A 15,600-nucleotide genomic window follows, 5' to 3' on the forward strand; every position below is an offset into this window, starting at 1 on the left:
GTTATAGATAGTATAAAAAATGCATTTAATTATTAGTAATCTCCTAAAAACAAGCAAAACCAATAGTCTTTTCTAAACAGATAAAATTTTAAGTTTTCTAACATTGTAAAATCTCTCAGTTTAAAACTATAAATAGTACTTTTGTTTGATATATATAAAAAATTGTATCCAAAAATATTTTTTTCCATGTGGCTTCTTATGCGAGATAGATATTTGGGAAAATTACTTGATTTCCACTGAAAACATTCATTTTTTAATTAGGTTAATATATTCTGAATAATGCATATTAAACAAAACATTAAATATAAAAATATTGAAACAAAGCATTAAATCTAAAAAAAGTTAATCTAAAAATAGAAGAATATAAAATTATCCATAAGCAGGAAATTTTTTTATTTTCATTTCAGAATGAAATTTAAAATGCAAGAATTTCGATGAAAATATATACTTTAATACTCTACAAATAATACGAATTTCTACCTTTTAAGATAAATCACGACCTCTGGCATTAAGAGGTGTTAAACGATGTCCCTTCATTCATTTCCTGAAACTGTGATCAATATAGTAGAGTATCTGTTGAATAAAATGTGAACAGATATATGAATGCAAGCTTATAAATATTTACTTAAGTCTCAAGATTTATTTAAATACCTCCTTAGCTACTTAATGAAACTATAGTGTAAGCATCAAATACAGAATTTTTAAATCAAATTAACTCTTGATTAAAAGATTAATTTTAAGTCTGCTTTTAAACGTAAAATATTTGTTTTTTACAATGTAATGTATGTTTTTAATCTAATTTATTTTATATTTCCTAATATTAGTTACAATATTTAATTAATATTAATTTACTGAATACTAATTACATTATTATTAATTTTAATATTATTTTATATATATTTTACATTTTATATTTTGTTTATCATTTTTTAATAAATTATTATTTTTTATTAAATTTCATTTATAATAAAACACGATTTTCAGAAATATTTAATTAAGTTATTTGCACTTAATTTTACTCAAGATGGAATCACTGATCCAGAAATGTTGTAAGTATCTAACACAGGACATGAGATTTTAATACTAAAACTACTACTCAGATTAAAATTTTTCACAAAAATATGATAAATTTATGATTAAATTTAAAATGTAATTATTATGATTAATTTCAAAATGGTAAAATTTTTATTATGAAGAACTTTTCGGTGATGAAAACCATAAAGTAATGTAGAAACTACTAAAAAATTAAAGAATTCATTACAAAATAATGATGATAATAAATCAAAATAAAGTTGTCATAAAGTTTCAATGATTCCATTATCGGCACGTATCATTAAATCATAACAACAATAATAATACCAGAAATGTTAACATACATTTAACACTTCATGTTTGAATACTCAGTGTTATTTCCGCTCTAAAGTCTTATTTTTTCAATCGATCTTGAACCATCTTGATGTCAAACCATCTTGAAAATTCTATATATAAGAAGTTTCAGTTAAGTGACTCAGTCTTCAAAGATAACCTGTATGCTAAGTTCGAGCTATCAGTCAATTGCGCGTAGACAAAAATTGTCAAATATGGAAGCATCTTACAAGACAGAACTTAGTAGCCAGTCCTAAATATTTGGTCGCCAATTTTGAGTAAAGTAAATAAGTTGTGCAAAGTAAGTAAATAAAATAATTGCTGAGTAGGCGAGTGGAAATTTCACACCATGGCAAACTTTCGTAATCAACTTTTTTTTGTCTCAAATAAAATTTTATCATAAAAACTTTCTTCTATCAAAAAAAAATAATGTTGAATAGACTCAGGGAATAAGGAGCACACTCCCAATGAGCACACCAAGGTTCAAATCCCATCAGTGATAGGTTTATACGAATTATGCTCGCACCGTCCACAGTGCTGACATAAAATATCCTCAGTAGCAAGCGATCGTCGATTAGAATCCCCTTGTAGCCAGACTAGTCATAGGAGGTTTCTGGGGTTTTCTTCTTCATTTAACACAAATGAGGGGTTACGACTATCAAGATGTTTCTCCCAATACTTGATCCAGGAGTTTCCCTGTGGTCTGATTTGGGCTCAAAATTGCAAGGTTAAAGTGTTAAATTTACTAGCTCAGAACTAGATCGGCTATTCAACACTGGTTATAAAACTAAAATATAAGAAAATAGTACAAAGTAAGAATGTGAAGTAAATGCTAGTCGGGTGAGGGAAAATTTCATGTTTTCACATATTTTATTAATCAAATTTACTTTTGTCTCAAATATTATTTTATCATAAATATTAGTTCATTTATTCAATAAATACGTAATGCAAAATAATATTTTTAAATTTTATCTAATTTATGATCCCTAGCTCTCCAATAACGGTTGGAGTGACGCCTCTACCGGCATGCTCCACCAGGGCGCTACTCTTACCTTGCATGACACCTTCAGCAAATTAGTGAAGATTTCCGAAGTCCATTATTTTTTTAAATTCTTCTTTCCAAAAAAAATAATAAAATGTATGTAAATTATAAATTTAAAAACTAAATAGTTATTTCGAAATCAATTTAAAGTTATATATTAGCAAAAATTAAACACATTCTAAATTAAACATTTAAAACAAATGATTTCTCATAGGAGTGAATATATGATAAAAGAACAGAAACAAGTAATGAAGTTCTCCGATTTCTTCGATTGACTGCAATGATTATGCTCAATTGCGTTAGATATTTGTTTTGCGTTTTCTCTGATGAGAGACAATGCCTCGTGCGAGATAACTGGTTCTCAATATAATCAGAATAAATGAACTTATGTATTTATTTTAGCATATAACTTGTTGTATTTCTGTGAAATATTTCACAGGATTTAATAAAGGGGATATTATTAAGTTCTCACTCAAAAACAAATAATATAAATCACTTTTTTAAATTTGCAAAATGATTTTTTTTAGATTTATGGCATTCAAATAGAAATCATTAATTAAATAAATATTTGGTAGGTAACATTTGTTCCCTACAGAATTCAAAATTCCGTATAATTATTTAGAATATAATGCCACTTTTAAAAAAATCCAAAACTCAATAAAAAATTTATAGACATAACATTTTTATAAATAATTCTAGAATCCATTTATATATTTATTTCTGAAAACGATTTATATAAATTTAAGGAAACTAATGTTAAATGCTTTCTCGTTGTAAAATTATTCAAATCCTACTTTTTTTTTAAATTTAACGTGTTCTTAGAATTATCACTGTTGAATAGAAATCATTTAACAAATAAATAAATTGCAAGGTATAAAATGATTTCAAAATAATTATAAATACGAAATGTTTATGCATGCAAAATATTAAACTTTATGAAAACATATTTCAGTCAATAAATTTAGGTAGAATAGTTTTCATTCATGTTTTAAAAAGTATATATATTAAAATTTTCAAGATCGTACAGCAATCTTGTACATTATAACTTTTGGCTCTATTTTAAAATCATATGGAGATTTCTAACTAAAGGAGTTATTTAATGAAAGAAGTATGTATAAAATATATGCAGTTATACTAATTCCTTTATACCTAGTACATTAGACTAAAGATATTTTTATATTTATCAATATTTTACACAAATCATTGAATTTTTTAACAATTACACTTCTATCCAGAATATAGTTAGATTTATTTGTACTTTTGTCTAATTATAAAAACCACAAAATGAAAACACTTTAATATGTAATTTAAAGAAGTATAATTTAAAATCATTTTTGCAGAAGTTCGGAATTCTAATATAAGAAACTCAAAGTTGAAAATGTTGAGTGATATTTAAAAATATAATGCCTACTTATTTATTTCTATTGTTAAATTCTTTTTAATGGCGTTCATTTTTAAATCAGAAATGCATATCCTATAAAAATAACAAGGAGTTAAAAGTAATTAGAGGAGGAAGATAAATGTTCTGATGTTTTTTTTTAATAATCACATTAAACTATGAGCAAAATTATTAAAAACAAACATAGAATGAATTAGTTCACGGGAAAGTTACAAACATAAAAAGAATTAGTTTAATTTGATCTTACTTAACTGTCGTTATCAATGAACAGCAAAAATACGTAACTTTAACTAATGCTGTAAACAAAGAATGCCATTACAAATGTTGTTCTTATTCAAGTTTAAAATAATACGACAAGATTCTTGTCTATGTGATATAAGTTCATGCTTACAATATTTTAATAAAACAAATAAGAAATAAAAATTATGTACACGCGTCCCAGAAGGGATTTCTAAAGATTGCAGAGCAGGGTTGTAAGACCTTAAGCAAGGGGTGTCAAACTCAAAAGCAAACTTGGGCCAAATAAACAATGCTTAACTTTAGGTGGGCCTCAAAAAAAGTTAAGAAAAAAATCAGTGTTTACAGAAACAAATATTTTTATTTTGAATAGTACATTGTAATAAGCATATATAAAGTTAAATTATTGTTTGACATCTCTTCTCTGCTACTATCTTTCCTATTTCGGGAGAAATTTTATTGGCCGAGACTACTTTCAAAATTGACCCAACGAAAGCTATTAATATGGTTTCGGACAGAAGATTTATTTTCGTTCATAACAGAAAAAAATTGCTCGCATTGATAAGTACTTCCAAACATGGAAATAATCTCATATGCGAATTTTCGAGTATTTTCAAACCTTGCCGGTAAATATTTGTAAAATTCCGGCACACCCACTTCAATGAATTTTGTCTTCAAATTTGAGTCGCACTGAATCTCAATCACTTCCACTTGCATATTACTGAGTCTATATTTATTGAGAAAATCGAAGAAAACAAACAAAATTTGTCTTCCAAAGAATTAAAATCTTTAAACCTTGTTTCAAATTCTGTTCTAAGATTTGAAATTTTTTCTGCGCATTTTTGATAAGATGCAGTATCCCTGGAATGGCAGGTGCCGCAAGCCAATTAGAATTTTACATTTTCGCCCGTACAATTTAAAATGATCCGTATAGTCTATAAATAAAGTATATAATAATTTTATATGCTAGTTTTCTTTCTAATTTACATTTCTATTTTATTTTCACTTTGCGTTGGATATATTGACAGGGCCGCAAAAATGTTCATCTCGGGCCGCATGCGTCCCGCTTGCCGCGAGTTATACACCCCTGCCTTAAGCTATTTCAATATTAAAACGTATTTTTACATTTGTTGGTGAATATACAATCATTGTGCTGCTAAAAACTTAAAATTTATTAAACTTGTGCACTAATAAAAATTGTTACTTGAAAAAGCATGATTAAATTACGAGAGATTCCTTAAGGTTGGGCAGCGAGGCAGAGGCACCTCTAACTATTTTAATAATAAGACTTATTTAAAGATTTTTATGCAAATCTATAATTTTCCTGCAGCAAAATAATAAATAATTTGATAACATTCACACTGATTATTTTTTCATTAATATGCACGCGATACAAATAAAATTACTAGAGCATCCTAAAGTTTATGAATCAGGGAAAAAAAATCTTAAATTATTTCAGTCTCAAAACGTATTTTTACATTATTATACATATTTATACAGTGTTATCCTGCATAAAAGTAATTAATATTTTAAATTTTATTAAACTAATTTATTTCTGACAGAAAATGTTGAAACTCTTTGTCATAAAATTTAAGATTTTTGCTTGAAAGTTACACAGCGTAAATATTTAATGTCTAGTTAATTTATGTTGAAAAAAGAAGAAAAATATAATTCATATTGAATATAATGTTTCTGAAAATAAATATTTATGATTTAAAAAAATTAAGTTAGAAAAGAATACTTATTTGTGTCACATTTTTCCAAATTAAATATTTTTCAAAAAATATCATCGGAAAAATTAATTAAAATCTCCAGAGTAATTTTAAAATTTTTAAAAGGGAAAACCGTATTTCTAATGAGGTTATGTTTTCTGACTCATTGTTAAAGCTTTAAAAGCCAAGTTTATTATTTTTTTTAAAAAAAGGAAAAAAACAAGCAGAAGATGTTTGCATCCCTTTCTCCCCAGGAATAAAATCTTTTGTTTATATATTTCGTGTAATATATTTTTCCAATATTATATTAAATTTTTATATCTAATTCTAAAATTTTTTGTTTTTCAATTTTTCGTAAAAGTATATGCTTTATATTTTGGAAGCTTAAATTTATGAGTATTTTTTGTAAGTAGCATAAGATATTCGAAGGGTTTCTTTTCATTATGGGACTTTAAAATGTGATTTTTAACAATTTATTTCATGAAAAACTATATATTGATTGTTTTTATAAATTTTTCGTTGACCCGTAGAATAAAATTAAAATTTTAAATTTAAAATTCAAAATTAAATTTTTTTTATTTTTAAAATAAAAAATATATTGTATAACTAATGTTGTCAGAAAAACTTTGGTGGAATTATGATTTAATTCAATATCTTATTATGGTTCAAATTTTGACCAACATTAGAGTTCAAAGTAACGAAATTATGGTACAACTATTAAACAATTTTCTGAGCGTCAATAATTCTTATGAAGTTTGCATTTAAAAGTAAATTCTGTAACCATTATTGATATTTGTAACCCTCTCGGAAGTACGTATAGAAGCTTTTTGCTAAAAGATTTACCTCATGAAACTGTGTAGCTTTAACCTTTATGATTCTTTTTGCCCACAATTGACAACTGCGGTAGTGCTTTACATCATTATATTTTTTAGTTTATTACAATATATTCTCAAGGAAGTGAAATATCAATATAATGCAATAAAGATAAAGCGCAATATTATAGTCCAACTTTCAACCAATCGTTTTAGAGTATTTTTTATCAAACTTACATTGAAAAGCAAATTTGGCATTTTTTTATATTTATATTTCTTTATTTATATGTATTTATTTATTACTATTTATTATTTTACTTTGTAAAATAATATTTTTTAAGATAATAAACATTGATATATAATATATATTCAAGCTTTTGAGATAAGTAAAGCGTAAATACCATGTCCCAAGAAAGTTATAAATCTTATATATCGCTTTCAGTCAAGACTTCTCATTTTCCCCTTGAGAATTACTTTCGCAACTTTCAAAACTCCTTCAGTAATATTCCCAAAATACTGAAATATTGTCTTGATTTGTAGGATTTATGATGTTATGACAAAACTATTGTCATGATTTAATTACCCATGAGGTTTAATAGTATCAATATGGAACCCTTCCACAATATGTTTACTATTTTAAAAGTAATTAAAGGAAGTGGAGCATTTATGCAATTTTTTGATGCTATCATGATTTTTTTTCACTCAAATTTTATTTTCCAAAATTCACTTATAAGGTTTCTTGTAAAGAAAAATATCAGAATTTATTTTCACAATATTTCCTTAATAAATCTATTACCACGGCTACCCTTGACCTTCAATAATAAAATAGAATAATGGTTGAAATATTAAACACTTTCATGATAAGCTTACAGCGTTGAAAGTAATTTAAGGGGATAGAACATTTATTTAATTTGATTTTTTTCATTTCTTGATTGAACTATAATTTCTACTTTTCACACATGTGTTTTATAGAAAAATTTATTTATTAAATTTTTGTCTAGAAAAAATATCTGAATATATTTTTCCCTATAGTTTCTTGATAGGGCTATTACGCTTGACGTTTAATAGTTGTTACCTGGAACACTCTTTTGATAAGTTAATAGTTTTATAAATGATTAAAGTAAGGGGAACATTTATTTAATTTGATTCTTCTTTTGATTTCTTGATTGAACCACAATTTCTTTTTTTTCACTCATGTGTTTTATTGAAAGATTAATTTCTGAAATTTTTTGTTTAAAAAATATATTTCTAAATATATTTTTTATTTATTTATATATTACATATATGGAACAATCGAATGATAAATTTATGGTATGAAAAATATTTAAAATGAGTGGAACATTTATTTAATTTGATTCTTCCTTTGACTTTTTGATTTAACTATAATTTCTTCTTTTCACGTAAGTGTTTCATTGCAAAATTAATTTCCAAACGTTTTTGTCAAAAAAATATATAAATATATTTTTTTCGCTTGTTTCATAAGTTTTACGCTTGAGGTTTAATAGTTTTTACCTGGAACACTTTTATGATAAGTAAACCGCTTTAAAAATAATGAAACGGAATGAAATATTTACGTAATTAATTTTTAATTTTACTTTAAATTTCTTGATTGAATTACGATTTCCTCTTTTATCCCGAATGTTTAATTTGAAGTCAAACAATTTCATGAATTAATATTCATAAAATTTTTTGACTAGGAAAAAATATCAAAATCTAATGTTCTCAATAGTTACACGATAAGTTTATTGCTACGATAACCCTTGAGATTTTATAGTTGTTATATGGAACGCTTTTACGATAATTTTATCATTTTAAAAATATTGAAAAGGAATTAAATATTCATGTAACATGTACGCTGAGAAAAAAATATGGTCAAAATTACCAGAATGAGATAAAATTTATCGTGTTTCTGGCTCTATGGGAACAACAAGAAGCTCGGTTACTTTTCTCCCAAGCACTTTGGTTCGTTACGTTAAATTAACAATAAAATTGGCACGTTAAATTAACAATAAAATAATATGGTTTAATAATACACAATAAAATTTTAAAACTTTATTATTATACCTTAGAGAACGCTAAACGCCATTTATTCAGTTAAGTTTACTTTTCAGTTTTGTTCTTTCTACTATTTTGATGGTTAGAAGAACTATAATCTCGAAAACCGGAATTTTCAATAAACAGCTACCAAATAAACGTTAAAATTTCCGTATGAATGGTTTTAATACCATATATTTTGGTTGATTTCGTTACCAGATTTAACCTTTTTCACCAAACCAGGAAACACAGCATCTCTACTATTAACATTCTTCCCTTCATTTTATGCCTCGATGAAGTTTGCTTTTAGTTGTATAATAAGAACTAGAATTCAAGAAGCTGAAGTAAACAGATTTTTTGAGAATCTATGAAAGAGAATTCTTTAAAATAATATTGATAAACTAATATTATAATTTCATGTAACTATTTTCCTATAAACACTGATTCTGATTTTTTTTCATTCATGTTTTTATAATTGTACAATATTTTTATAAGTAAATTCTGTAATGTGAGACCCCGAAAATTTCAATGTTGTATAATTAAAACGTTATACATTTCTCTTTTCATATCTGCCTATCTACTTATTTGCCAGTTCCTCCCGTTTTACTGATCTAATCAAATCTCTCCCGGTTTTGGTACATTTTAGAAAATTCCCTAAAATTAAGTTTCCTAAATTATAGTTTATTTTATTAATTTAAAATTCTAGCTGAAGCAAGCCAGTAATTGGGAATTTTTTTTATATTCCAAAATGAGAACAGAAAAGTCAGGAGTATTTCCTTCCTTTCCAAAAACAAGAGAAGAATCTTTAGAATATAATTCCACGGGGGAAAAAAGTATTTTGATTTTGTATTGTTTTCAGCTACTTTGTTGCTTCAACTCTTTCTTTACTCTGCTTTTTAAATTTAAAATCTGTGTATATGAAGGTTCAGAACATAACAGTTTTGATTATATCATCAGATTATATTTGATTATATCAGAGCATAACAGTATCATTTGGTTATATCATTTCAATTAATGTTATTATAATGCTTTTTTAAATTTATTGCTGTGTTTTTGTCAGAAAAAATAGTAACTTCGTTAAGTCAGGAAAAATTTTTGAAATTAGTATGGGGTATGAGTCGACTGTGGAAAAAAACTAAATATAAAAAATTTTTAAAATAAAAAATTTTGAAAAAGAAAACTATTTCATTAAGCCTACAAAGTTGAAATATTTGGCATCAAAAAGGCTTACAAAACAGGAAATCTCGCGAGCTGCTCTTAAAGATGCTATGTGTCAAATGATACTAGACACATATCTGCCAACTCTATTGGATATTGCCAGTTTCTACTGGTTTAATTAAAATTCTTCTAGTTTTTGTGCATTTTAGAAAAATCCCTAAAATTGATTAAATTTCCTGTAAAAATTTCTATTGAAATAGTATTTTTCACGGTTTATTGTCCTTAACATAGACTGTAATGATTTTATCAGATTTTTTGTCTTCTGAAATGTTCTTATGATTTCTTCTTTCAAATGAAATTTTAAATTTATAAAATTTCTTGTTTGAAAAAAAACTAAAACATATTTTCCACATGACAATAAAAATACTATATATTGTCAATGTATGAACCAAGTTATTTTCAGGCTAGAACTAGTTTATCACACTAAAAGAAGATTTTCAAGCTAAAGCTAGCTTTTTTCAAGCTAAAACTAGCTTCAAGCTAAAGTATTTTTGAATGGTGAACATGATACGATTTCAGTTGACTTTCTTCGGCTGCTTCTGCGACACAACCCAGTGGAATACGCTTCCAAGAGTCAAAATTGTGGCCTTACTTGCAATTAAGGATTGGAAAAGTTTATTCTGTTGAAACTCCAAAGAGTGAACCGAATTTACTTTAACACCAAAATTAAGAGAAACACCACATTTACTTCTTTCTGTGATCAAATGATTAAACGAAAATTAAGAAAAACATTCGAATTACAAATATTTATTCTTGGTGGAAGCATTGTATTGATATTATTTATTATTGCAATTGCATCCTTAAGAGGAAATTATATATAAAATAATGTATTGGAAATTTGAAAATCTTTTTCTTGCAAATAAGGTGGATCCTTTATAGCAATTTCGACTTAGGATTCTGAAATTTATCAATTGACTGTGATTATGTGTTAGTCGCTATGGTTTTCATTTTCTTACGAAACTATTTTAAATAATGAAAAAAAAAATTTCAATATTGCAACTGTGTTTCAGAACTCATTCTGTCTTAATACGGTTTCAAGGGGAAAACTATAACTATTAACTATACCTTTTTAAACTAGAGTACATGGCATTACAGCTATTATTAAAAAAGAATTTAAATAGATTATATTTGTAAGGTAATCTATTGTATTAAGGCAATCATTCTATTTGTAAATATTAAAAATCTGCTTAAATTTTGTTCTCTAATTTTTAATTTGAAATTAATTTTATTTACATTGAAATTTGGACTAATTTGATAAATTTTGTCTTAAATACTCAACAGTGTACAGCTAAATCGTGTATTATTCCATAACCAAAATTTATTGTTGAAGATTGAAAAGCAATTTCATAAAAATCTTATTTACCAAATCGTTTTTTAAATTTATCCGGGTCTTCTTTATTTATTTTTATGACTTTCTTCATTTTTATTTCAGCATTAAAATATTTGGAATGTGCAATTTCTTAAATAACATTCTAAAAGCTTGCACGCAGAAAAAATTCAGGTAAAATTACGGTACTGTAAAGAAATGACAGTCCTGGTATTAATAAAAGCAAAATATACGATATTTGAACGATTTATTTTGTAATTTTTCCCTGAGTATGAAAATGTTTTTTTCAGAAATTCTGGTTTTCAAAATTATAGTTTTCATTACCACACTTTTAGTAAAAATAAATATTTAATAAAAAGTTTCAACTAAATTGTTTTTGTGCTATGACTTTAAGTATCATGATAAAATTACCAAATTGTACCACATTTACCTAAATTTATTTATATAAAATCATATTTTACCGTTAAGTTTACCAAAGTAATTACTAAAAGACATTGGTATAAATTACCGAGTTTTTTGGTGCCCCCATAGATCTGGGAACAAGGTAAATAGTACCATTTTCTGGTGGATTTGACCATACTTTTTCTTCAGCGTACAACCAATAAATTTAAAGCCTTTCAGCCAGAATATTAAAACATCTCCAAAATTACATTATAGTCATTGCTTAGTAAGATAATTAAAACATTCAGTAATTTCTGAATGGAATATGCATATTTAAACTGATTATACCTCCAAACATAGTAGTTTAACCTTTCTATAATATATTAGACTACTGCTCAAGAGCAAGCTCGTTTAAATACTAATAATCATTAAATTACAAATAACTATTATTTCATTGTAGCTTAATATGTTACATTATGATAAACCAATTATGTATGGTATCGAATATTATAGCAGGTTATTGTAGACGTTACAAAAGACTCGATTCATTTAGAATTTGGTAATTTCCGATAAGTATGCCAATAATAAATTAGGTATAATGCGCATATATTATAGCATTATAACATACTAATATCAGGCGGACTCAAAGGTTCCATAACAATTTGATACCAAAAAATTAAAAATGCAATTTCATGAAAAAAGCATTCATTCATGATTCATCGATTTTTCATTATTTTCTTTTGCTATCTTTCAACGTTTTATTCATGTATAATTCTCCCTTCGTTTAGAAATGGCATGTTTCTTTCTTTAAAAACAGATGTAATATCTTTGACGTCATGCAAAAATTACTAGATACACTCATGCAATCACTAGATGTTTACATTTAGGCAATCCATTTCTTATTTTAATTACTGTACTCAAAAATAAAGATTTTTTGTACAAAAGAGATATCCCACAACATCCTTTTCACTGTTAGAAATTTCATTCTGAAATTGCGGGAAATGACCGGTAGCAGTCTATCCATTCAATTAAATATGAAGCTACAACAATGAATATTTCTTTACCTTTACGAGTTTGAGTTTATGAGTTGAGTTTACGAGTTCTTTACTTTTACGAGTTTGAAACCATTTACAACTCTTAGAGCTTAGAAACCGTTAATACAATAATATACGATTTTGTAACCATTTATGTCTAGCATGATTTCAAAACAGTAATAATCAACTGTAACTGGACATTGGAGTTAAGTTAGTTTAGCCTTTTTTTAGGTAGTGTACATTGGAGTTAGGATAAGTTAGAGTTGAGTTTTGTCAAGTGAAACGTGGAATGTTGCTTAATTAGTTTATCTAGTGATGTCTCCTATCGTTGAAAATGGGAATACTAGACTTTTTGTGTTAAGCAGCTCTGCGGTACTGACAGTACCGTACTGTCCTCCTTTCGTGAATGAGAGTTTCGCTTTCCAATAGCTCAGGGTTATCTGATAGGGAGTGCAGGATGCAACAAACACATCGCGCTTGAAGAAATGGAGAAAATATTGTGCTGTCAATGCTGGAATTCGAACCCTTGTTCATGAAATGCCCAGATCAATTTTCTCAGCTAAAATATCTATCCATCTGAGGGCCTAATTGGCGTGGATAAAATTTTAGTTGTATAAAAGTATTAGGTAAAAACAGTCCATAAACAATTTTGCTCACAGTTAATAGTTTAAGTTCCGTTTTTTCTATGGTTATTTGACTGTTTAGATTAAAATTGGTAAAATGGAAAGTTAATCAATTGTTATTTAACCATTTATTTAGAAATTTCTAACAGTGCTGTAAGTTACAGCCAGGGTTCTCGTAAAGGTTATAGTCCAAAGGTTATAGCGTAATTAACGCTGCAATGGTGGCAATATAATCTGCTTTGCACATTGATAACCTTTTATTCCCACTGGTGCCAATTAATGTATAGTTGAATTTGATTTAATTCAAACGCCGGAGATAGGTCGCCAGTGTAGCACAATGATTGCACAGTATTATATTTATAATAACGTTTTCTGACCTTTCCTTAAAATTGTTCAAAAATTAGAAATAATTTAAACCTAAGGATAGGGTAAATGTGAGAAGTGTATTTGTATTCAGAGCAGTTAACTGTTCCGATTCAGCCTATATAATTAAAACATGCGAATTAGAGAACGTTTATTTATTTATTTCAAAACGCATCAAAATAAAAATCAGCATTAATTTTGAATATTCCATTTTTTTCCTTGACAATTGTCTCACTTCTAATATTTATCTTAAAAAATACATTTTTGTGAACCATAAAAAGAGTAACAGAAAACAGTTATAGTCAGTATATCAAACTGAAATAAGTGCCATTCAAAGCAAAAGGAAATCTATTGGCAAATCTCACTCAAATTTTTGCAGAAATGTACCAGTGTTTACTAAATCCATTATAGCTAACAAACTATTAATTAGTATTTTTTAAATTTAGTCTTAAACTAATTGCTAAAATACATGACATAAACAATATTTGAAAGGATGAAAATTGCAAATTTTTATAAAAATTAACAATAGTCGTCATAAACCGCTAAGCATAAGTAAAAAATAGCTTTAAGTTTGAGATTAAACTATAAAAACAAGGCAAATTATGCTGAAAATTTTAAATCCTACTACGATTTCTTTCATTTTTAATAAATCAATAATTGTTTTACAACAAATTAATATTTATGCAATGCGATAGATAAGACTGCTTCCGTTGAGATTCAAAAACAAATAAATACTTTTTTTTACTGTATGTAACTTGAATAAAAAAGCAACATGACTGTTCCTCTTTATTTTATTTTGTTTACAGATAATTCATAATGATTCGTAAAGATAATTTTTATAATGTTATTCAATTTCACATTCTTATATTTTATTTTCAGGTTCTTAAAATCAATCTTTTGATTTTAAACTAGTTGATTTTTTCCTTTCTGTATCATTATTTTCTTCTTTTCTTCCAGTAGAGTTCATTCTTTCTTATTGAAAAGGGTTCTTGTAACGATAATGCCGCTAAAATTTTTCCCGCTTTCGTCTCATTAAACGGCCCGTTTTCTAGAAAAAAAACTGTACATATTCAAAGAAAGTATAAAGTTAAAAGAATACTTTCAGATACAGAATAAGAAGACTTGAAAAACTTAGTGGCACGAAACTTAGTACAAAACTTTGATGAAATTCCTTTAGATACAATTTTGTTGCATCTAGCTAGTTATGAAATATTTAAATGTTTTACAGATTGCATTGTTTTCTCAGCACAAAATTGCTTGTTAAGCGAAGCGATTTTCACGGAAAAACATCTGTTACAAAAATTTCAAAATAAATAAATGGAGATAATTCAAATAATTTATTTCCAAAAAAAATAAGCAGTAAATTTCATAAATTTATTCATGTATATGTATACAGGACGTTTCATATGATCAGTTTTATAGGTTTTGAGAATTATTCTCAAGAAAAAAAATTCAAAAAAAAAATGAATAAATTTAGTCTTAAAGTAATCATAATAACAATTCGAACAATTAATACTTAAAATACACAAATATTACAAATTTCGATACAAATTAGTATATGATATTACCCCTTAGCAGTAGAACACAATTGATTCCAATTTTTGATAAAAATATGACAATTGGTTTCCAAATAAAAAATTTTTGCAGTCCCTCATTTTTGTTCACCCTCTCAATATGGCTCAGTCCAATTATATAAAACAAATGAAAACTTATATACCTATGACTATCATATAGTCATCGAACTTATTAAAATGATCGAAAATTGGATTCAAATGGGATCCGAAATTGTTATTTTATAGCTAACTCGAAGAGAACACGAAATCTTTAAATAACAATAAAACAGTTATTTCTAAATCCATTTGAGCACAAGAAAACTGGCGAAATTTGGAATTTTAAATTAATTTTCTAACATGAAGGGGTAAAAAAATTACTTTTAATCAATTTTACTGAACTAACGATGAGAATTTCCCTACCTACCGCAAGCACCTACTTAGAAAAGCAAATTGGCACATACACACACACACACACACACACACATATACACAAAAAAAAA

This window comes from Parasteatoda tepidariorum, chromosome 6 (genome assembly GCF_043381705.1).
Source record: "Parasteatoda tepidariorum isolate YZ-2023 chromosome 6, CAS_Ptep_4.0, whole genome shotgun sequence".
Classification (NCBI taxonomy): domain Eukaryota; kingdom Metazoa; phylum Arthropoda; class Arachnida; order Araneae; family Theridiidae; genus Parasteatoda; species Parasteatoda tepidariorum.